General features: G+C 34.9%; 1 protein-coding gene across 8 annotated transcripts in view; it reads left to right on the top strand.

Annotated features, from left to right (window-relative positions):
• LOC141450153 (high affinity 3',5'-cyclic-AMP phosphodiesterase 7A-like) overlaps nt 1–23397 on the top strand; it is a 392695-nt gene that overhangs the window by 55717 nt on the left and 313581 nt on the right. For 4 of the 8 annotated variants that reach the window (XR_012455958.1, XR_012455957.1, XR_012455959.1 and 1 more), the window contains exon 1: nt 11573–12032. The exons of 2 other annotated variants lie outside the window; for them this stretch is intronic. The gene's annotated coding sequence lies outside the window, so the exon portion shown is untranslated. Of the gene's footprint in view, nt 1–11571; nt 12033–23397 lie in introns of those variants that run through there. 2 more of the 8 variants (XR_012455956.1, XM_074120289.1) reach the window with 2 other exon arrangements.

The raw sequence follows: 23397 nt of genomic DNA, 5'->3' as shown, positions 1-23397 counted from the left end.
AGAGAGAGAGCGAGAGAGAGTGAGAGTACGCGAGAGAGCGTTAGAGAGAGTGAGAGTGCGCGATAGAGCGTTAGAGAGAATGTGAGAGCACGAGAGAGTGAGAGAGCGATAGAGAGAATGAGAGAGAGTGAGTGGGAGTGCGGAAGAGAGCGTTAGAGAGAGTGAAAGTGCGCGAGAGACCGTTAGAGAGTGTGAGAGAGCGAGAGAGCGAGACAGCGATAGAAAGAGTGAGAGAGAGCGAGAGAAAGAAAGAAAGAAAGAAAGATACGTTTATTATGCCCTGGGACTCATGTCCCTTAAGGGCAACAAAAATAAATAAAATTTATATGATAAACAGAAAAAAACTCTCGGTTAAAATAATAAATATAAAATAAAATCCAAACAACTGTTCACAAAAAATTATTTACAATAAATATAAACTAATAAGAAAAAATTATAACTTTCACAACTAGAATAAATAATAAAAATAAATAAATAAACTATTTCCTCCTAAATTCCTGTAATAAGTAGTCATAAAATAAAAATCTGAAATTAAAAATTGTTTTCCTGTTCGTAAGGTCCGTTGGTAGGTCGTTCCACAGTCTACAGGCAGTAACGAAAAAAGAATTCTGATAGGTAGCAGTCCTGTAAGTTGGTATGTACAGTCTGGTGTGGACAGTCCTTGTAGTCCGTAAGTCCAGTACACCCTTAGCAGTAAACATGTCAAACAGATATCGTGGAGTCTGCGTCCTAAACAACTGGTATAGAAAATTGCCCTTAAAATATTTCCTGCGGAACTCAACATTAAGCCACCCCAACTCATGGTAATGTGCTGTTATATGTTCGTCTTTTCGCACATTTAATATAAAACGGACACATGAGTTTAGTGATCGTTTTAGCTTTAAGTTGAGTTCCGCAGTCAAATCAGCGTACACTAGGCAGCAATAATCCAAATAAGGGAATATCAGTGTACTGACCAGCTGTCTACGGAGCGGTACAGGTAGCAAGTCTTTGTGGAGTCTTAGCTGGTACAGTGACTTGTAAATACTATTTGAAATATCACTGACATGATTATTCCAGGACAGTGTATTCGAAATAGTCACTCCCAAACATCTAGCAGACTCCACATAAGGTATTGCAATGCTATCATTTACAATAATTTTCGGTACTATATCCAGCTTAATAGAACTTATATATCTGTTACTGCCAATTATCATTGCTTTAGATTTAGAAATATTAAATGAAATAAAATTACACTTTGTCCAGTTATAGATAGCTTCTACATCCGCCTTGACTTTTTCTATTCCATCTTCTAATTCTGACGGTAGACAGTGTAAATATATTTGCAAATCATCTGCATAAAGCGCATGTTTACAATTTTTCATTACATTCCATAGATCATTAACATATAAACAGAACAGAAGAGGACCCAAAACAGAACCCTGAGGCACTCCGGAATTGACTGACTCCCACGAAGATCTTTCTCCATTACCACCAATCACTAACTGGTTTCGGCTACAGAGATATGACTCAAACCACGACAAAGCAGAATACGAAAAATTTAAAAGTTTTAATTTGTGAAGCAATAAGGAATGATTGACTGATTCAAAGGCCTTTGAAAAGTCAAAAAGCACGAGAATAGTAACCATTCTTTTGTCTATAGCCAAACGAATGTCATCTGTTATCTTCAATAGCAGACTCTGTGTACTATGTCCTTTCTGGTAGCCAGACTGGAATGGATCTAATAAATTATTAGTTTTTAAATATTCTTTCATCTGGTTACATACAATTCTTTCCAAGGGCTTGGAAACTGCTGGAAGTAAAGATATAGGACGTAGTTCATTTAGAGAGGAAGGAAGCTTAATTTTTGGAAGAGGACGAATGAGAGATTGTTTCCATATTGATGGGTATTTTGAATATGTTAGAGAAAAATTATAAATTTCTAGTAAAGGAGATATAATGGACGGCATTGATTTTTTTATAAAGTCTATAGGAATTTCATCTGCACCCTTTGCATTAGACTTACTGTGAAAAAGGTTCGACATAAGTACATCAAGGGTTATGTGTTTGAAATAAAATTGTTCTTGACTGACACTGGCCACCGGATACACTACATTGGAGAGATCCCAGATATTAGTGTCATTAACAAAGCTGGCAAAGTATTTATTAATTTCATCACAGCTGAACGGTATATTAGTCTGTTGTGACTGAGATTTAATTAATCCAAGTTTCCTCAACTCATTCCAAGTTACCTTGGAGTCAGTGATAGCTGAAAATTTAGTGGAGTAGAATGTCCGTTTAGCCTTTCTAATTATATTTTGTACTTGATTTCTCTTAATTTTATACTTCAAATAGACAGTATCATCACGCGTTCTAATAAATGCCCTACGTAACTTATCGCGTTCACGCATCAAACTACGAATTTCATCCGACAGCCAAGGCGCTGATGGTCGCTTGATATTAACAGAACGTAAAGGAGCATGATTGTTCATTGTCTCAATTATAAAGTTATTAAAGAATTGTACTTTATCATCTATATCTGAAGACTGATAAAAGGAATTCCAGTCACAGTTCTGAAGGTCAATTAAATATTCTTCAGTGACAAAATGTCTAAAATCTCTGAAGGAAATTACCCCATTAAGTAAACGAGTCACTTTAAAAGAATACCTTATTTGAATCAAATCATGATTCGAAAGAAAAGAAACCGGAAGTTGAGAATGTTCTATAACTTTGTCAGGGTCGTCAACAATAAATATATCTAGCCAGGTGTGCGAGGATGATGTATGATGGGTAGGATAGAATGGAACCAGGAACAAATTACACTCATGTATAAAATTACTGACATAACTACTGTCGAATGTAACTGCATTCATATCAGTATTCCAATCACCCACAATAATTAAATGCTTATAATTCTGATTGTATTGCGAGAAAACTTTCTCAAAATCAGAAATAAATCCTATTTTAGGGGGACGGTATAGAACAGTGAATAGTAATTTAGAAGCTTCATGGCCCTTAATCTCAACAACAAGAAACTCAGGGCGAGAAGAGTAGAGCGCTGGAGAAGTGGCTAATACTTTTGTGTGCAATGAGTGGTGAACAAACAGACCAACACCTCCACCCACCCTACCCAAACGATCCCATCTGATAAGGTTATAATCATGTAAACTAACAACCGTATCATTAATATGTGGTTTTAACCAGGTTTCTGAAAGAGCTATGATATGATAAAAATGTTTTGCGAAAAAGTGACGAAATTCATCAATATGCGCAACCAATGATTGACAGTTAACATGACATACTAATAAATTATCTACCATAATCATTGTAAAAATCAACTCCAAAATCATTCCTAATTAAGAAGTAAATGTAAACAATATATAAGTGTTGTACCTGTGTGTCTAATTTTAAATAAAAATACAAATCAAAATTAAAGAGAACATAACGTGAAATATTAGTAAAATAAAATGAATACAATTTGATACAATAAAAATAAAACCTTCTGTTGCTAGAGAAATAACACTTTTGACAGCTGTAGTTTTCCTTATTTAATTTCATATAGTAAATGAAAGAGTAACATAATGAGAGAGCTGAATTAATACGCATTGCAATACAAAATTTAACAGACATCCGATCTCATTGAGATGGTATATCATCTAGTTTATGCACCACTATCACAGGAGCACCATCAGCTTTCCTAATGAGCACCCTACCGTTTTTCACCCACACATATTTTACAATATTTGATTTTTTCGCGGCACGAGCCGCACCATAGAGTTTCTTGAAGTACGGAGTGAGGGATTCATTGATGTAGATAATATGATTCTCTTGTGTAGCCCAACCGATGTGCCTAGTAGAGAAGTCCCTTTTTACTTTTCTTCTAGTGATAAGGTCATCTCTAGTGCACTGCCTCAGGAAAGTAGCTATGATGGGAGGTGGTCGAGGGGGGTCAACAATACTTGGACCTGGTTTAGCTCTATAAACAAAATCGACCTCTCCAACATTGACATCTAGAGCTGTTCCTATTTTGTTTAACAAATCATTCGCATTCTCTCCCTGAACCAGTGGCACATTATGAATTTCTACGGTTTTACTTCTTGAGGCCTGTTTTAACACCTCAACTGTCACCAGTAATTCTGACACTTTACCTTCAAGTGCTTTTTTCTCCGAAGTGAGTACATCTACTTGAGCAATGAGAGAATCAACCTTTGCCTGTAAAACATTTACAGTGGTCGTATTCTCTTGTATAGAGGTATGACAATCATCTAACGACTTTAAAATGTCCGCATTTTGTACCTTTTGACTCTCAATAAAATTATTGAGTGCAGAGGTGTTATTCTGAATCGCCTTGAGTACTTCATTTAACGCAGACATTTCACCGCCAGAAGTTATTTTAGTGGGAGCTGGAGATGCTGGTGTGGAATCAGTACGAGCAACTCGCATTTCTTTATTACAAGCATTACAGAACCATGCTTTATTTAAATCTTTTAACGTGGACCAATCCGCAGGTGTGAAGCCAACACACTCCAAATGAAACAATAGATTGCATTTGTCGCACCGTGCGTGAGTAACATTTGTTGCACGAGTTAGTATAACGTTGCATTTACCACACTTTGCCATAATAATACACTTTAAAAATATTTGTACTTGTTGTAATAAAGGTAAACAATTAAATTATTTACCAAAGTATCCAAACGAGCGAAGTTCAAACTAAAAAGAAACAATGACTCACCTCTACTGTTCTCTTATTAAACTTAATTAAATTTTAAATTACTTTTTTTACAAAAACCACTCGATAGATTATTTCAAAAATTTTTGTACTAATTCAAAAGTCACTTCAACACAACTCTGCCAAATTTCACATCAAAGAGATCGCTAGAAAAAAAACTAAATCAAATTAAATGCAGAGACGATGTTCACTGAGTGACTGCACAACACCGAGAGAGTGAGAGAGAGCGAGAGAGTGAGAGTACGCGAGAGGGAGTGAGAAAGCGAGAGAGTGCGAGAGAGCGAGAGAGAGTAAGAGAGAGTGTGAGTGCGCGAGAGAGAGTGAGAGAGCGTTAGAGAGAGTGAGAGAGAGAGCGAGAGAGGAGAGAGCGATAGAGAGAGTGAGAGTGCGCGAGAGGGAGTGAGAGCGAGAGAGAGAGTAAGAGAGAGTGAGAGATAGAGTGAGAGTGCGCGAGAGATAGTGAGAGAGAATTTGAGAGAGTGAGAGAGAGAAAGAGAGTGTAAGAGAGAGAGAGAGTGTGAGAGAGGTTTATTGGCCGATATAAATAGTCCACCAATAAGCTCGCAAAATTGGCCCTATAACACTGACCAGTCACCATGGCAACCACACAAGCTCTCTTTATCCCTTATAATTAGGGCAAACCTTACAAGATTTTGTAACTTTAACAACCTGCGTATGTAACCTCTTCTGGAAGGTTCACTCATTTTTATTGGTGTCAATTTTTTTTTTTGAGGAAATATTGGTTCTACATTACCCATTTCCTTTACCGGAAATTCACTAAAGACTAATCAGTAAATTGTGCACTTCCGGCCAGCCAATATTTTTTACATGTGGGCTTCCGGGAACATATTTAATCCTTATTAACATTTAGTAGAAGCTGAGTCCGTACTTTGAGGGAAAGCCTCTACCACTCGTGCCGGAAGTGCTCATAATTAAATTATTATTATCTGTAAAATGTTTTAAATATAAAGTTTAGATCTATATTCGGCATTAAGAATACCAAATTGTTCTCCCGGGGAGGCTACGAGAAGGCATCTGGTGGAGGCCAGCCCGTTGGCGGTGAGGGTTGAAGGCAAGTGGAAAACGGGAGGGAGGAGAAAAGGGAAGATAAGGAATTATGGGGGAAATAAATAAAAAAAAGAAAGTTGGCAGAGGACCAGTTTGCGAACCTACGATGTGCGACTCAGTTCGCCAATGCTCTAATCTAATCCAGGGGGCTCTTAACGTAGTGCCCGCGGGCGCATTTGCGCTGGTACCCCTGCTGGTTTTTCACACACTTTTGTAGGATCAACCTAGGGTATCCCACTCAGGTGCGCGTTGGTGTCAGGGTACCTTCCTCGCTGTTCTCTGTTCCTTTTCCAGCTGTCTTCGTCACTCGACCCTCTAATTAATTCCTTAATTTAATTTCCTAAACTAATTTTCTTAACCCTACATTTTCCGTAATCCTAACTATACAAGTCTAAAGAAGCTAGAAAACACTAGAAGAATTATTTGCCTGCTGGAGAAGCTGCTGCACGATCTAAAAAACAAAACCGTGAGAACCATAGTATAATCGTAAGCAATAGTATACGGTCATTTCCTGTCGAAACCGGAAAGCAAGCGTTTCTTTAGCGAGCGCAAAGATTGACCTTACATAATCCAATAGCTGCGATTTATTAGATGTTCGTGTGATTTATGTAGCACTGCCAGCTATGATCAGTGCATTAAATTGCCAAAGTTTAATTTATAATTCAGCCGTGACCCGTCTCAAGGTTGAATCGTAAACTCACAGTTCAAATGTAAATTTCATTTTAATTCAGTTTAAAATGTATTCGTAATAAATAGAATATAAACTACTATTCACATTTCAATTTTTCAACTTTCTTTGACAATTTAAAGTAATTAAGATTTCATTTCCTTGAAATACTTTCAAAATAAATAATATTTTTAACCTTAAAAATTTGGCCGCCAAACCAAACAGTGTTTAACCTTCCACAGCATGAATGTGCCTGCACTATCTTGATTTTGTGTAAAGTGTTTAATTAATACTTTAATAATAATAATAAAAAAATTGACTTTATTTACAGATTACAGATAATTTCCTTTCTTTTGTTAATTATTGCTGTCCTTCCAGTGATTGTAAGGTGCTTATTTTGTTCTCCTGAAGGTGATGTAGTAATTGCAATTCTCTATTTTCAAACTTGTACTGGTGCATAGGAGCAATTAAATATGACACTATTATCTGTATCTAATAATAAGGTATAGGAAGGCGCCACGATAGCCGATGCGGTTAAGAGACTAGACCCGCAATGCTAAGATGTATTGTTGGTTTAGTGGGTTCGATTCCCTGTGTCTAGGCGTTGGATTTTATTTAACGGTTGATATGAGAAATTTATAGTAACGAATGTTGGCTAAATTGCCTTCTTCCATTACATCTAATTTGGTAGTAGGATGTAAAGACCTCCTGGTAAAATGGGCTTTACTTTACTTTTCTTGTAAAGCTCAAGTAATGAATTTAATGAACGGTAATCTATTATACGTCAATTTAAGTTATCTTACAGTTAGCGTACATAAATTTCAGTTATCTTAAAACTTAAATTCCTAAAGTAACTGAACTAGTAAGAACAGAAAATCATGCAATTTTTTTAATTAAGAAATATGTAAATTTGTAAACAATGTAAACACTTGACTGAAACAAACACCTGTAGTTTGAATCGTGACCACGTCACAACAGGACTTCTAGCCAAGTAACAGGTGCTGCCATCGCTACATCGCCGTGGGCAGTTGCAGTTCACTTGCTAGTTCTGCCGGTCGCCGACAGAGATGGTACCCAGTACCTAATTCAGCCGGTATTCTATATTCCTCTATGTGGAGGAATAATTTTATTATTTTGTATTTAATTATTTGAATAAAGGTTCTGATTTTTTAATTATTTTTTTTTCCTTGCGTCACTTGGTAAGAGGAAGTGAGGCGATCTTGTAAAATTGTTTAATTTCATCGGAAATCAGTGCTTCTTAAACTTTTAGTGGCCGTGACCCCTTTTTAAAGTGAAAATTTCTTGCCAACCTCTTTATATCCTAACACCTAATGATTAGGCTATAAGTCGATTTAAGGTCATATTTGGTGATGATTGTATAATGTAAGTTTATATATAAAACATCAGGCTGTAACATCGCTAAATTTATCCTCGATTTTTTTAGACAGGAAAAAAATTGAAGTTTGTAAAAATAAAAATACCGTATATTAATTTTAGGCTTTCAATGCTTCGTCAGAGGTTGTTGGACATTTTTTTTAAACTTCAATCCAAAAAGTAGCTAAACTTTTCTTGGGAAATTCATGTTTAAGACTTCAGCACCAGCAGAAAGTTCTGCTAGTTCTTCCGGTGTCTTTAGAGTGATAAATGTTGCACTTGATATTTAATTAAGTTGACTTCAATACCCATTTGATTAGATTCAATATCTGAATTTTGTCGAAATAAAACAGTTAAGTTAATAATTTCAATAATTTTTGTAGTAACAATTTTTAATGCATAATTTGATTCTTTATGAAATACCTACGGAGGGAAAAATAGTAAAAAAATTCTAAACTATTGTTTTATTAGAGAAAAAAAGCATTAAAAATCCTAATGGCGGATCGAACAAGCGTGTAGTGGGCGTGTATACTGGCCAATAGAACCGTAGGTAGGTGGGGGACTAGACCATTCTCAAATTCACGCCCACTTACTACTTCTAAGTTCCACCATTATGACTTTTTACACTCTTTTTTCGTCACAAAAATGTACTCTAGGATTTTTTCACTATTTTTCCCACCATAGGTATTTAATAAAGAATGAAATTATGCAAAAACAATAATAAATTTATTTGAATATTTATATTACGGTTCACCATCAACTGCAAGTTATGAATGATTGCAGAATATGTTTTATGTCACTTAAGATGTTCCCAATTTGGATTTGATTAAAAAATGTTGTCGAAATAAAACAGTTGAGTTAAGAATTACAATAATTTTTGTAGTAACAATTTTTATTGCATTAATTGATTCTTAATGAAATACCTACGGAGGAAAAAATAGTGAAAAAAATCTAAACTATTGTTTTTATAGGAAATAATAAACATTAAAAATCCTAATGGTGGATCGAACAAGCTTGTAGTGGGCGTGTATACTGGCCAATAGAACTGCAGGTAGGTAGGCGGAGACAATGCTCAATTACACGCCCACTTACTACTTCTAGGATCCACCATTACGACTTTTTAGGCAAAGAATTCTTTGAAAGTAAATTCTTCTTTTTCGGATTCACATTTTTTTAGCTTGATTTAGCCAACTTATCGATTTTAGAGTACAAATTCAACTAAAAATAAATCGTAAATAAGTATCGATGTTTTTAATTTGTATGAAGCGTAGAACTTAATAGCCTTTAACATTTACCACGTATTTGTAAGATTAAGACACTGTGCAATTGGACGAAACCTAAACTCCGTTGAAAATAGTGCACTGCCACAGAACAACAAACTTATACTTCACTTCCTCGGTATCTTTGATAGGATCACTACAACATGTATCCCCACTATTTGCTGAACGTTCGCGTGTTACGGTAGTTTTTCTATTTACTTGTTCCTAAAATGTTAATTGTGCTAATCAGTTCACAATATATAGTTCCGCGACCTCCAAAAAAAAGTTCTCCCGGAAGGGGTCGCGACCCATAGTTTAAGAAGCACTGGTTTAGGAGGTAAGGTTCTCTCTGTACGCAAAAATGGTTCTACGTAAACTAAAAATGAAAAATAGAATTTGATATTTAGTTTAAGGCGCCACTAAAAAAAGGTTATAAAAAGAAATTCGCGATAATCTTTAGGAAAAGATGTTTGCGGCTGTAGGATTTCCACCGGAAGCACTCATTCCATCTTTGTTAGTGGTACTTCCTCTTCCTCCCCAATAGCGTAAACTTCCCGGGTAAGTACCAGATGATGTAAGTGTGGTTATGAACATAATATTTTCTTCCTGTGAGTACACCGGATGATAGATTGCATTGGGTAGCCTTTTAGTTAAGCCCGGGGGTGGGGTCAACTTAAATCACTGTTTTCACCCACTAAATGGGTCTGTAATCAAGATATATAACACTTTGAGAATTGTACCCTTTATCTTGTTTTTTTCCGTCTCTACTTTGAGTTTTTTTTTTTTCTGTTTCCATTGTTGTTCATCTAGTTGTTGTTTTGTTACAGGTAAGTTGTACATCTGCTGCCTAACTACCAACCATTTATCATCTGAAAAATATACAGGCTGCGTTGCCAAGGTAACACAAATCTCTTTACATTTATTCTTCCTCTTACCCATCCACACCGTAGCTACGAGGAAACTCGTTATTTGGCCATTGTTACGTTATTGTGCAGCGTTAGTGGAAGGTAGGGGGAAAATGGAAAAATGGAAAATAGGTCTTCCTACATTTTCCCTAGGCTATAAAACAGGCTCTCTCCGGTTTTTCTCGCTGGTTTATAATCATAACCAACCCCCACCAGAGTTAACTGTTTTTTTTTTCTTTTTTTTGGGGCCATATTGGTGCAGAAAACGCTTTTTCTTATTAGAAATTCTTAGGATTCTTATAATTTTTGAACTTCAAATCCGTGTGTACGTAGGTTACAGAAAAAATCTTAGGAGCCATTTTTCTGTGAAACATTTTTAGCAACCTGTTGATTAAAAAAAAGCACTTCCGGTAGAGAAATGTTAGCAACACTTTTTTTAACCCTACTACTACTAGCACCACCAAAGTTAGGATCGTTTTTCACAAGAAAATGAAAGTTTTAGTGAAAAATCTAACCATTTTCTTTCTCAGAGGTGCTTAGAAAATTTAAATAAAAAGGATTTTATTTAATGGTTAATATGAGAAATTTATAGTAAAGTATGTTAGGCGGTTAAGAGGCTAGACCCGCAATGCTAAGATGTATTGTTGGTTTAGTGGGTTCGATTCCCCCTGGTCTAGGCCTTGGATTTTATTTAATGGTTAATATGAGAGAATTTATAGTAAAGTATGTTAGGCGGTTAAGAGACTAGACCCGCAATGCTAAGATGTATTGTTGGTTTAGTGGGTTCGATTCCCCCTGGTCTAGGCCTTGGATTTTATTTAATGGTTAATATGAGAGAATTTATAGTAAAGTATGTTAGGCGGTTAAGAGACTAGACCCGCAATGCTAAGATGTATTGTTGGTTTAGTGGGTTCGATTCCCTGTGACTAGGCCTTGGATTTTATTTAATGGTTAATATGAGAAATTTATAGTAAAGTATGTTAGGCGGTTAAGAGACTAGACCCGCAATGCTAAGATGTATTGTTGGTTTAGTGGGTTCGATTCCCCCTGGTCTAGGCCTTGGATTTTATTTAATGGTTAATATGAGAGAATTTATAGTAAAGTATGTTAGGCGGTTAAGAGACTAGACCCGCAATGTTAAGATGTATTGTTGGTTTAGAGGGTTCAAAACTCATAGTCTAAGCCTTGGATTTTATTTAATGGTTAATATGAGAGAATTTATAGTAAAGTATGTTAGGCGGTTAAGAGACTAGACTCGCAATGCTAAGCTGTATTGTTTTACTTTACTTTTACTAACACTGGTTTCACTTAACATTGTCAATGACGATCGTATTTATCGCGCAACACGCGCTATCGAGTAGTGGGGGTGCTATTGGAGGGGGAGGTGTGTGTTGTTGGTTTAGTTAGAGAGAGAGAGAGAGAGTGAGTGATAGAGTGAGACAGAACGAGTTTCATTGACTTGGATTGGTTGCTGTTATTGTGGTGTCGTTCGTTATCTCTCGGCTCGTTACCAGCTTTTTCTATATTTATTTATTTAATATTTCTTTTTTTTTTATTTATTATTTATTTTCTTTGTTAAATATTCTGTTCTTTGGTGTAAAATGTTCAGTAGTTAGTTTACAAGCATTCCGTGCGCTTGCATTGTATTTCCGTCGTTAGCGATGTAGGTCAATCGCAAATAAAGAAAATCTTTCTTTGATTCTTACTTCATTTATTTATTTATTTTTGTTAGTGAAATTGAAAAAAAGTTATTTCGTGAAATGTGGTGACAAAAAAGACAATTTTTTGTTGTTGCTCTCTCATTTTTGTGGTAGTAAATGGAAAAGTGCTCGTGAAGTTGTTATTTTTTGGGGGGGGGGTTTCCATTTTCCTTAGTTTAGAAAAAAAAAAATTATTTTCATTTTCTAAAAATTGAGGATGTGCTTAGATAAAGTGGACCATATTTCTAGTTTTTCTTTGCAGTTATTTAGTCATTTGTATAGATCTAAGTTTAAAAAGAAAAAGGAAAACTTCTAATTCTAAAGGAAAATCAGAACAAAATAAAAAACTGGGTGCGTATTTAAAAAATAAAAATAATCAAAAAAGTGTCTTTTTAAAATAACTAATTTTGGGCTAAATAAAAACATATGTTCATTTCAAATAAATATTTAAACATCCGGTTGCGACTACACATACGACTTTTATTTTACAATTCTTCTTACTACTAAGTTCGAACTCATTAATACTTCCTTCCAAACTCCCCCCAATGTTTCGAGTTAGGAAAGGTTTTTGCGTGAAGTATTTATTTCAGTAAATTGGCACTTCCGGGTCAGTTTTGTTTGTTTGTTTAATCAAATTTAAGAACTTTTTATCCTCATATTCGATTCTTATTAATATTATACACGTCCGGCGAGCCAGTACAGTGTACAGCAATGGCACGTTAGGGGCGGAAGCGAAACCATCGTCTCAGCCGGAAGTGACCTTAATCGAATTTTCCGGGGAAAAACTTTTTTTTTTAAAAATAATAGTTATAGATCTAAATAGACCAGTGGTTTCAAACCTTTTTCATGACCAGGGACCATTTTAATATTTTTGTTGTTCAGCAGGAACCACAAAGTTCAGCATCACAGTAAACTACTTTTAGATTTTACAAATAAACGGTCAATTAACATTGTGATTATGTTTTTCAGTTATATTAATGTGCTTTTTGAGCTTGCATTTTCTTAACAAGATGGAGTAGTAATCCTGGGATTGATGAGATTGCTCCAAAGCTACACGCACATATCATTTGCTTTTTAGTCGACTCCTGGACTTGTTTTTAGGCGCTCTAAGCGATGCTCGACGTCCCCATTCACCGTGCCGTAGCCGCATGTCAAATAAATACAGTGGTACCTCGGTTCTCGACCACAATTCGTTCCGGAAGTGCGGTCGAGAACCGAAACAATTTATCCCATAAGAAATAATGTAAACTATGTAGTTTATTTCGTTTCCTAAGCCCCAGAAATATTAGGCCGTTTTACTGGCCTAATATTTTATATTTTATGTAAAAAACAAGCTATCTAAACAAGAAATAAGATCTAAAAGTGTAAATATAAGACAACAACTCGGCTCATCTCGGTGGTGTTCGAGTTCCAAATGTTTGTTCGGATTTCAGGACAATTGTTTTCTTCGAATTTCTTGGTCGAATACCGATTTGTTCGAAAGTTAAGTCGTTCGAAAACCGAGGTACCACTGTATATTATTATTTAAAAAATGTTAAGTGTTTCGCGGAACCATATTTTAGTTCTTGCGGACCACAGGTTGGGAACCACTGACATAGACCAGTTTATTTAAAAAAAAAAAAAAACTCTTTTTCGGGAAACTCAGTGAAAATTATAAAATCGGGGGGAGAATTGCACGATTACAGCGCTTTCTCTCGTGAAAAATTTTGGTTTGAACGGGGTTCTTAGTTTTTTCTTTCCTTAAAATTCGAAATGTTAATTGACTTTAATATAGGACCCCTTCACAGTTTACATTTATGATAATATCAACTGTCAATCGCTATTGTAAATTCAGCAATCAATAAGTTGGTGACTTTTTGCATGAGTCATACAGTTCACACGACTATTTCCTCTTATTGCATTTCCGGGCTTTTCTGACGTAAAAAATTTACACCAAACTACATGTTTACTTTATCTTTACTAACATTATGCTTGTAGATTGTAAATGACTCATTAGCGAAAAGCTAAAGTCTCATCCATCCCTCTCTGCTGAAATACGTATCTTAAAAGGAATTTCCGTTGAAAGAAAGAGAATAAAATAAAAAAAAAAGAAGATTTTTATATAAATAATAATTATGGCACACAGTTAATCAAGAAAAAGAAGTTGAGAGAATTTTTTTTTTCGAAGCTATTTTGGAGAAAAATGGTACTTCTGGTTGAATGATATAGATCGCTATACAACAATCGGATCCCCAGGAAGGAACCAAATCAAAGTATACAAGTTTCATTTTCCTGCGATTTTCTGTTTTAGAGATATTCATACACACACACACACACACAAATTTCTGAGAGGATCATAAAATAGTTTATTTCCGGTAAAAAGATTCGATCTCGAGAATTTACTGTGATCGCTACACTTTCTTTATTTTTTTTTAAATAGACTATTTAATTCTGTGGCATTTCCCGGCCAACCAATTTGTACTTTGAACAACCCAAAAAAAATCATGGGCATTCCAAAGTGAACTCTAACCAATTTGATGAAGTCAAATGTTTTAAAACAAAATTCTTTTGAGCTATTTAATGTAATACATGTTTTAGGTCTCAATAATTTTTTCTAAACAGACTGTTTAATTCTGTGGCATTTCCCGGCCAGCCAATTTGAAATTTGAACAACCCAAAAAAACATGGGCATTCCAAAGTGAACTCTAACCAATTTGATGAAGTCAAATGTTTTAAAACTAAATTCTTTTGAGCTATTCAATGTAATACATGTTTGAGGTCCCAATAATTATTTTCTTTTTTGAGTTATTTTGTTCATGTACCCCATTTTCTATTTGTGTATTTGTACATATATACAAAAATTCGGAGACATCAATACGTGGTATTTCCGGTGAGTTCTCAATAGCGTAAGTTTAATTCGATGTAAAAAAAAAAAAAAAAAAAATTAGAAGGGGATAAACTTGTTATAATTACGTCTTGAAGAAGGTTATTTATAATTCTTTTAGACAAATATTTGTTTTATTTCGTTAAATATTACTTAGTGTGCGTTTGTGTATTTAATTTTTATTGGCTAGGAGATTAGATTAGAACAATAATTTCGTTTTATTGTGTCTCCACTTTTTTTTTAAATATGTTTATGGAACTGGGTTAATATAATTACTTAATTACACATGGATTCGACCTAATTGGTTTAGTACTGGGTAAATTGTCTTTCTAATATTTTGAGGAATTATTGTGGTCGATGTCGATCGAAATTTAGAGTATTTACTGCGCATTGTAAGTTCCACAAAGCATCCAACTTCCTTAAATAATTCGTCACTTCAGACCGGGAAGTCATTCTATTGACTCACCCAAGATCTTTAGCAAAGTACCAGGAGAGGTTGTTTCAGGACTCTGCGATTAGCGATATCTACTCCAGAGGTTCCGACTCCTCGCTTCCTTCTTGGAAAGTGCTCCCAAGGGAATGTATTCTCCCTGCAACACCTGGTACCTTGTCTAGCCTCTCCAGGTAGAGCGGAAAGTTGGAAGTTGGGGTAAACGTTTCGTGTGTGACACATAAACACTATCACCAGTTGTTCTGGAAGAGCCTATTAGTCAAGTGAATTACTGGATCAGGTGTAATCCATATTCTGGTGTTCCATGCACCTCTCTCTTTCTCCATCACCTTCCCGAGATTGTGATACAATTTCTAGAAGTGCGATTGAGATCTACTTCAACCCTGATCATAGGGTAAAGCCTCAAATCGTCTTCTCGCGTTCCTGCTCTTAGGAGCAGAGTTGTCCGGGAAGCTACACGAAGAGTTAGCGATTGGAATCTCTATCCTGAATAAATTATTGTGGATTCCCTCCCGGCAGTAACTGGAGACCATGCAGGTTCTGCAGGGAAGCGCCAAAAAGCTAGGAGAAGCTGGCCGGCTGGGATAACAACTTCAGTAACTCACAGCTTTTTCAACCCTGTCACCCCTGCGCTATCCATTTTCCAGCCGTTTTAGATTGGGCTTTGAAGAGAGGGGGAGCAGCAGAGAGCGCTACCACACCCTCTCCAGAGCCATGTGCTCTCTTCACACTGAACATCTTCCCTAAATCTTCTAAAGGATGACCCTATGTATACCCAACAAGTTGTAAGAAATGTGCGATTGAGATTTACTTCAATCCTGATCATAGCCTCAAATCGTCTCCGCTATTCCCCTGCACTTAGGAGGAGAGTTGTCCGGGAAGCTTCACGAAGAGTTTGCGGTTGGAGTCTCTATCCTGAATAAGTTGTTGTGGATTCCCTTTGCCTTCTGCCACCGTTTGACCTCATCATAAATCTTATAAACCTTATCTAAATTCAGATCCCTTTAATTTATTTAACTACAGTCTTACTTTTATCAAGGAAAACTTGGTGATCTTAGAATTACAGTTCTGGCGCTTAGAGTTAATCGTATCCATATCTTTATTCTGTAATTACATCTTTGTACAAGTTTAAGAAAACGTTTGTTGAAACCACGTTTTTTGAAATATACTTTTTTAAACGAACGCATGTCGTAGGCGTTCTACAGGACAAATCATGAACGCATCTACCTTTATAATTGGTTAGTTGTGGATGTAAAACATGGGGTCTTATATGCGAACATCTTATTATTATTTTTTATGCACATGTTTATCAAGAATACTGGTGCATCGTTATCTTTGGATGCGTCCCAACTTTTTATAATGTGGCAATAATGCATCCTTCAGCTGTCATTAGATTTATCTATGCAATTATTATCACGTGATTAATCGTTGGTGTCGCTTGACATGGAAGTGGGGTGGAGGGGGAATAAAGAGAACCACTGATAGTTTACAGGAAAAGAAAAAATAGAAATCACATGAATTACGTCAGCGGAAGTATTGTGATCAGTGTTTTCTTTTTTCTCGCCGGAAGTTACGATAAATTTAGCGTGAACAATTTAATTTTTAGTTTTCAGCAAATCGTGGATATATTCCCTTTTAATGGGAGCAGGATATACTCTCCCAATCTCAAGGTTGTCCCCTTACCTTCTCCAAGGCACATTAACTGATTGTCTGAATTGCAACGAGAAACCTCGAAAACAAAGAAACAAAAAGAAAAAGTTTGAATAATACAGCTGTTCAAATATTTAAATGTACACAATAAGAATGCGCAATTGTTTGCATACTTTATTGTTGCTCCTCTAGTTTAATACAATTTGTTTGTTTTTGTTTTAAAGAAATCGCATAACAGCTGTTATTTTGAAGACACAGCATTGTTGAATTAAAATCGATTGTTAATAAAATAAATAATAACAAAATAAGACCGAATAATAAAAGAAAGATTTTCTATGGGTTAGACTACACAATTTTTAATGAAATTAAAAGTAAAGTAAAGTAATCGCCTATTTTTTCAGGCGGGGCTTAACGCCCAACTAACAATTAGGTGTCATGGACGGAGGTGACTAGTAAACATACTTTACTGTTAATTTCTCATATTAACCATTAAATAAAATCCAAGGTTTAAACACAGGGAATCGAACCCACTAACCAACAATACATCTTAGCATTGCGGGTCTAGCTAACATACTTTATTATTTCTCATATTAACCATTAAATAAAATCTAAGGCCAAGACCGGGAATCGAACCTACTAAAGCAGCAATACGTATTAGCTTTGCAGGTCTAGTCTCTTAACCGCTCGGCTACCTTAATGAAATTAATTGAATCATTAAAAATTAGCATCAAATTTTAATAAATTCAATAGGACCCCCCCCCCATATGTGGTAGAAATTTATTATTTCGCAATTATTTTTTATTCGAAATTCAAGTAATCTATGTAGGTGTGCTTAAATATAAATGATTTAACTATATGACGTAATGAATGATGTGAGTGGAATAAGTAATTATTATAGAATGTCATTAAATTTTAATTGAATTATGACGAAATATTCATTAATTGTTGTTAGTTCTGTTTGGAATAGTGGGTACAACAAAACATTTTGCTGTTAGAAGATTGATAAGGAAGTAAATCAACCCTGTGGAGTTCTGGTGCGAACAAACAGGAAACCTCGTTTTTCTTTTAAAGCTTTCAGGGACTTGCCACCTATCGTTGTTCAGAGTTCTGTTCCTTGGTCCCTAAACTCGTAGAGGTTTCTTAGCCTAAAACTAGCAATTGTTCCGCAATCTTAAACTGGGAGATGTTACAACTCCTCGTGTTCCTTGACTTAGGAACTAGCCACACCTACAGCGTGGATATGTTTTCTCACTTGACATGCTCTAGAACAGTGATGGCGAACCTATGACCCGCGGGTTAGACACTGACCCGCACAAGCTTTTTCACTGACCCACAATTGCTAGGCAACCATTTGTTTGTTTACGCGGGTTGATTTAGATTTTCTAATTGTGGTGGATAATTTATATTCTATCTGTATTTTTTTTTCAATCACGCATTAGACACAAAAGCAATTTAAATTGCTATCTATAACCTTTAGTTTGATCATTACCAGTTCTAAAAACGCAAATGACGACAAATGCTTCTGTAGTATTTGGAAATAAAGCAAAAGTGTTTACAAAATATCAAATAAAATGTATAATTTTACTCATATTTTGTTTGTTAAAAAAAATCGACAACCCAAAGCAAATAACCATATTTAGATTTTTCTTCTGATAAAACACCCTTTTGTAAGGTTTTGTTCAGTTATGTTAGTAAAAAGAGACTTCCATAGCACTTGGTTTCGTCCCCGTTTTACCCAGTTAAGCCAACTGAATTTTAAAGATGTTTAGTTTTGAAAATATTCAGTTTAAAATGTTTAAACTTAACTCTTGTGCAAATGGGCATTAGTGACCCAGGAGCTAGTACTAAAAAAAAAAGAAAATGAACAAAATTTGACCCACGTCGCAAAAAGGTTCGCCATCCCTGCTCTAGAAGAAGGCCAGATTAAGTCAGCATAGACTCTCGGTCTAGAACCGCCATCGGTTAGGCCAGCTATGCCTCTAAAAAGGTGTGCGCTATTACCTAGGACTGCTCTAGAGGGCGGTGACCTGAACTTGAAATATTCTTCAAGTTCTAGGAGCGGAAGGGAAGGAATGCTTCGCTACTAGGTGAGTGTATATGCTCCGTCTAAAGCAGGATACCGAACGGTCCTCTCTAGGGACATCTCCCAAGGGCCTAAATTTAGGTAGCAACTACTACAGCCTAAAACCCTACTCTATAGTCCCCTTTTTTTGCTTCTTCTTTGCTCGGAACTATAAAAAAAAAAAAAAAAAAATAACGGAAATGACGTGAAAAAAAACTTGAAGATAGAATAGAAACTTCCTGCTTACTTGTTCATTTAAATTCACTCTTAACGATGATTACGTTTATCTTTTTCAACACAATCACTTAACGAGATTGTTTGTCCAATGTGTTTACAAATGAATTTAGATAACGTGACCAATTTTTTTTTGTTTAGCTAGACTACAGTAAGCATCAATAAATTGACAGCCATTAATAATTGAGTAATTACTTTAAAAGATAATTGTTTAGATCAGCTGACTCTAAAAAAAAACATAGCATTTTCATTGGTGTTTCCTGTGTTACTAGTACAGTAGATAGGTTATAATTAGGTTAGTAAAGTAATTTTTGGAGCATTACGTATTCGTAAATCGTAATAATTTCAAACGAATTTAACCTAACAAGTGTCGCAAGTTTTACGACAATACTATCTATTCCGCCAAAAAAAAGAAAAAAAAAAAAAAAGATAGTACATGCGCAGTAGGTCGCATTGAATTAGCCAATTAGATTGAAAATAAATTATGCCAAAGAGAAAACATGTGTGTCTAAAATGAACCATTTAAAGAACGGATCTTTATAAGTTTAAAGATTCGTTCAGCCAATTAAACAGATGACAGAATTGACATTGATATCTATTAAATTTTAGTATTTTTTTTTTTTTATCTCTCATTTAATACTTTAATGAGGTCAGTCATCACTTTCTATTCGCAGTTCCGTTTTTAATACAACGAAACTTTAAATTTCCATAGAATTGCCAACTAATTAAAGGACTCGTTCTCTTTTCACCGGAATGACCTTTTCTAATAACAAAATGAATCAAACCTCTCTTCTATTTTAACTCAGAATCTTTCGGATCACTATTTCTAAAAAAAATGAACGAATAAAAGATAACCCGAAATGTAAACTCCCGACTGAAAAGTTTTTACTTGCTTCCGGTATTTTTTTTTTTTTTTTATTTCCACCGAATAAACCATATACATACAAAACACATTGCTACCAACTTCTTTCTAGAAAAAAAAAAAAAAAAAACTATCAAAACAATATATTTATATGGCAGTGATGTAGGGAAGTTTTTTCCTGGTTTGTTTTACAATTTTGCTCTGTTTTCCGTGCGTGTGTTCGCTGCAGGGATATTTCCTAGATCCCTGAGTGTGTTTTGTTGGCTGCCTTTGCACTCCCTAAAGGGTTCTTTATGTTTACTCCTGCCATTATACTTTCTCCCGGGTCTTTATTTTCTATTTTATCCCCTTTGCTTCCATCTTTGCTATATCCTTATGCCCTAATATCCCTTTTACTCGCGGTAAGTTATCCCAGATATAAAGAATGTGTGAAAATATAAAAAATTGAAAAAAGAAAAGAAAAAGTTTTGAATGATCGCTTTTTTTTCTCTCTCTCTTACCTCTTAATATAGGATGTTCTGCAATCATGCTGATGTTTCAATGTTTTTTGGGTTTCCACCGGAAATACACACGTTTTGTGGGAAATACGAGAAAAAACCAAAATCACGCCTGAACATCCTTTTCAATTTCCTCTTATCACCCATTAACGTATTTTTTAATTTTCTTGAAAATTTCTTGAATTATGCAATTTGTACTAAAGAAAAAAGGGAAGTTCATTTCAACGTCTTAAAAACCAGTTTTAAAACTTGAAACATTAAAAATCTTTTATAGCATTTCCGGTCAGCTGTCCAATCCTTGCAAATGCGCGATAGAGAGCCAAAATCCAAACCATCACTGAAATGACGTAATCTAGGAAACCCTCTTCCTCTAACCGGAAGTGCTCTTATTCCAGTTTTCCCGGGGAATAGAAGTGTAGTAGGAACTGTGTAGGAGCAATAAGGGAGCCAAGAGCCGTGGGAACCATTACCGGAAATGGCAGTAAAGTGGCACTTCCGGTTCACTGATTTGTTTTTCCCCAAAAGCATATTGTCTAGACTAGAGGTCGGCCAAAGTGGTCTATATAGACCCCCCCAGGGGTCTATTTAACAAAGGTAGGGGTCGAAGGAAAAAACAATTTCGAACCCAATATAGCGGAACCTTGCAAAGAAACACCAGGCACACACCCATCTCAAGCAATACTGTAGTTACTTTACTTATTATTTAATAAATATTAAGGTGTTTAAATTTCAACATTAAGATATTTTTCACAAAAACTATTTGTTACACAATGTAAAATTACTTTAATGAATGTTTAAAATCATTAAAATAAATTGAACAAACACAGTCAACCTAATAGATAGTTTTATTTTTAATTAACTGAAAATTATTTTTATATTGGGAGGGGGTTCGATGGAGATTTCTGTAAAATTATATAGGGGGGGGTCCACGATCAAAAAAAGGTTTGGCGACCCCTGGTCTAGTCCCTCGGTGACGTCTGAACCAAATATCTTATTTAAACTTCCTGCTTTTCTTAGCTTTTGTTTTGAGTTATAGACTATCCAACAGCCAAATATCTCTACAAACCTTTCTAGATTTGAGATTATTTTAGAAAATTAAAATTATTTGGAAAATTTATAATTGATTTATCCACCATGGGATCTGGCACTAAGCTTTTGGTGAAAAACCAGTGCACCGGAAGTCCCACTTTATTGAATAGATTATCCAGTATTTTCAGTTTTTCTCCAAGATGGCTGCTACGATTTTCTTTAAAGCTTGGTTTACTTATTGCAACTTAATTACAACTCAAGACGCGTGGTCCAAGAAAGCCACCTGTGTGATTTCCTCACACTGATGATAATTTCGCGAATAACTTCCGGTGAAAATAAAAATAACAACCAAAAATCAATCAGGAAAATTCGACTTGAGAAAAAGGAGGCCATGAGAAAATAAACTGGTAGAAATCTCGCGAAAAGTTTTAGCGGCGCTATCAGCTGATATATAATTGAATAGGAAAATAGGAGTATAAAGTGTGCCAACACAGTTGAGTGGGAAAAACAAAATTACCTTCTTTTTTTTCCTTTCTTAAAAGGTTAGCATGTCAAGGTCAAGGACTGTGTTCTGTAACAAAAAAAAACGCTTGGAGTAGTAAATATTTCCTAGATCCAACTTCTCTCCTTTCTTTCTCTCTTGTAAGTGAGTCTGGAGGCCATGGCGTCACTATTTCCCAGCCAAATGTCTACAATTTAGCTCACAATGAATGACACATGCTAAAAACTAAACAACAGAAGATGTTTACCAATTCATTAGGACGAACAAAGAAGAGAAAAGAGAAACGGCCGTAAACAAACAACGCCAAGAATTAGGAAGAGTGGGGAGTGATCGTTGTGTGAGTGGGTGGCAGAGAAAGAGAGTTAAAGAGCAAGCGAACGTGAGAGAGAGAGAGAGAAGTAAAACCTCTTGAATACTCTCTTAAGTGCAAGTACTCAGATGGTGATAAATTTCTTTAAAGTATTCAGCGGTAGTTCGCGTACAGAGAGATTGACAGAGTTATTAAAAAATAAATATACAATATATTCTGATTTTTCATCTTATTTCTCTTATAATTCTCTTGGATCCTCAGAATGCGAATCTTATAACATGATCAACCATTTTCCAGTTGAAAAATTCAATATTCCGCATAATGACACCTAGGAGCTGGGTAGCACAATCATTAAAGTTATAACTCAACTTTTACTATTATTCTTATAATTATACTCATCTCCTACTATTATTCTTAAAGTTATTACTCAACTCTTACTATTATTCTTAAAGTTATAACTCATCTCTTTCTATTATTCTTAAAGTTATAACTCATCTCTTTCTATTATTCTTAAAGTTATAACTCAAATCTTACTACTATTCTTAAAGTTATAACTCATCTCTTTCTATTATTCTTAAAGTTATAACTCATCTCTTACTATTATCCTTAAAGTTATAACTCATCTCTTACTATTATTCTTAAAGTTATAACTCATCTCTTACTATTAATCTTAAAGTTACAACTCATCTCTTTCTATTATTCTTAAAGTTATAACTCAACTCTTACTACTATTCTTAAAGTTATAACTCATCTCTTTCTATTATTCTTAAAGTTATAACTCATCTCTTACTATTATCCTTAAAGTTATAACTCATCTCTTACTATTATTCTTAAAGTTATAACTCATCTCTTACTATTAATCTTAAAGTTATAACTCATCTCTTTCTATTATTCTTAAAGTTATAACTCATCTCTTTCTATTATTCTTAAAGTTATAACTCAACTCTTACTACTATTCTTAAAGTTATAACTCATCTCTTTCTATTATCCTTAAAGTTATAACTCATCTCTTACTATTATCCTTAAAGTTATAACTCAACTCTTACTATTATTCTTAAAGTTATAACTCAACTCCTACTACTATTCTTAAAGTTACAACTCATCTCTTTCTATTATTCTTAAAGTTATAACTCATCTCTTACTATTATCCTTAAAGTTATAACTCATCTCTTACTATTATTCTTAAAGTTATAACTCATCTCTTACTATTAATCTTAAAGTTACAACTCATCTCCTACTATTATTCCTGAAGTTAT

This window comes from Rhodnius prolixus, unplaced genomic scaffold (assembly GCF_049639745.1).
Source record: "Rhodnius prolixus isolate KJV_2025 unplaced genomic scaffold, Rpr scaffold_2, whole genome shotgun sequence".
NCBI classification, from domain to species: Eukaryota; Metazoa; Arthropoda; class Insecta; order Hemiptera; family Reduviidae; genus Rhodnius; species Rhodnius prolixus.
Note: the sequence above shows the minus strand (reverse complement) of the source record. Positions and strands in the feature narration are given on the sequence as shown.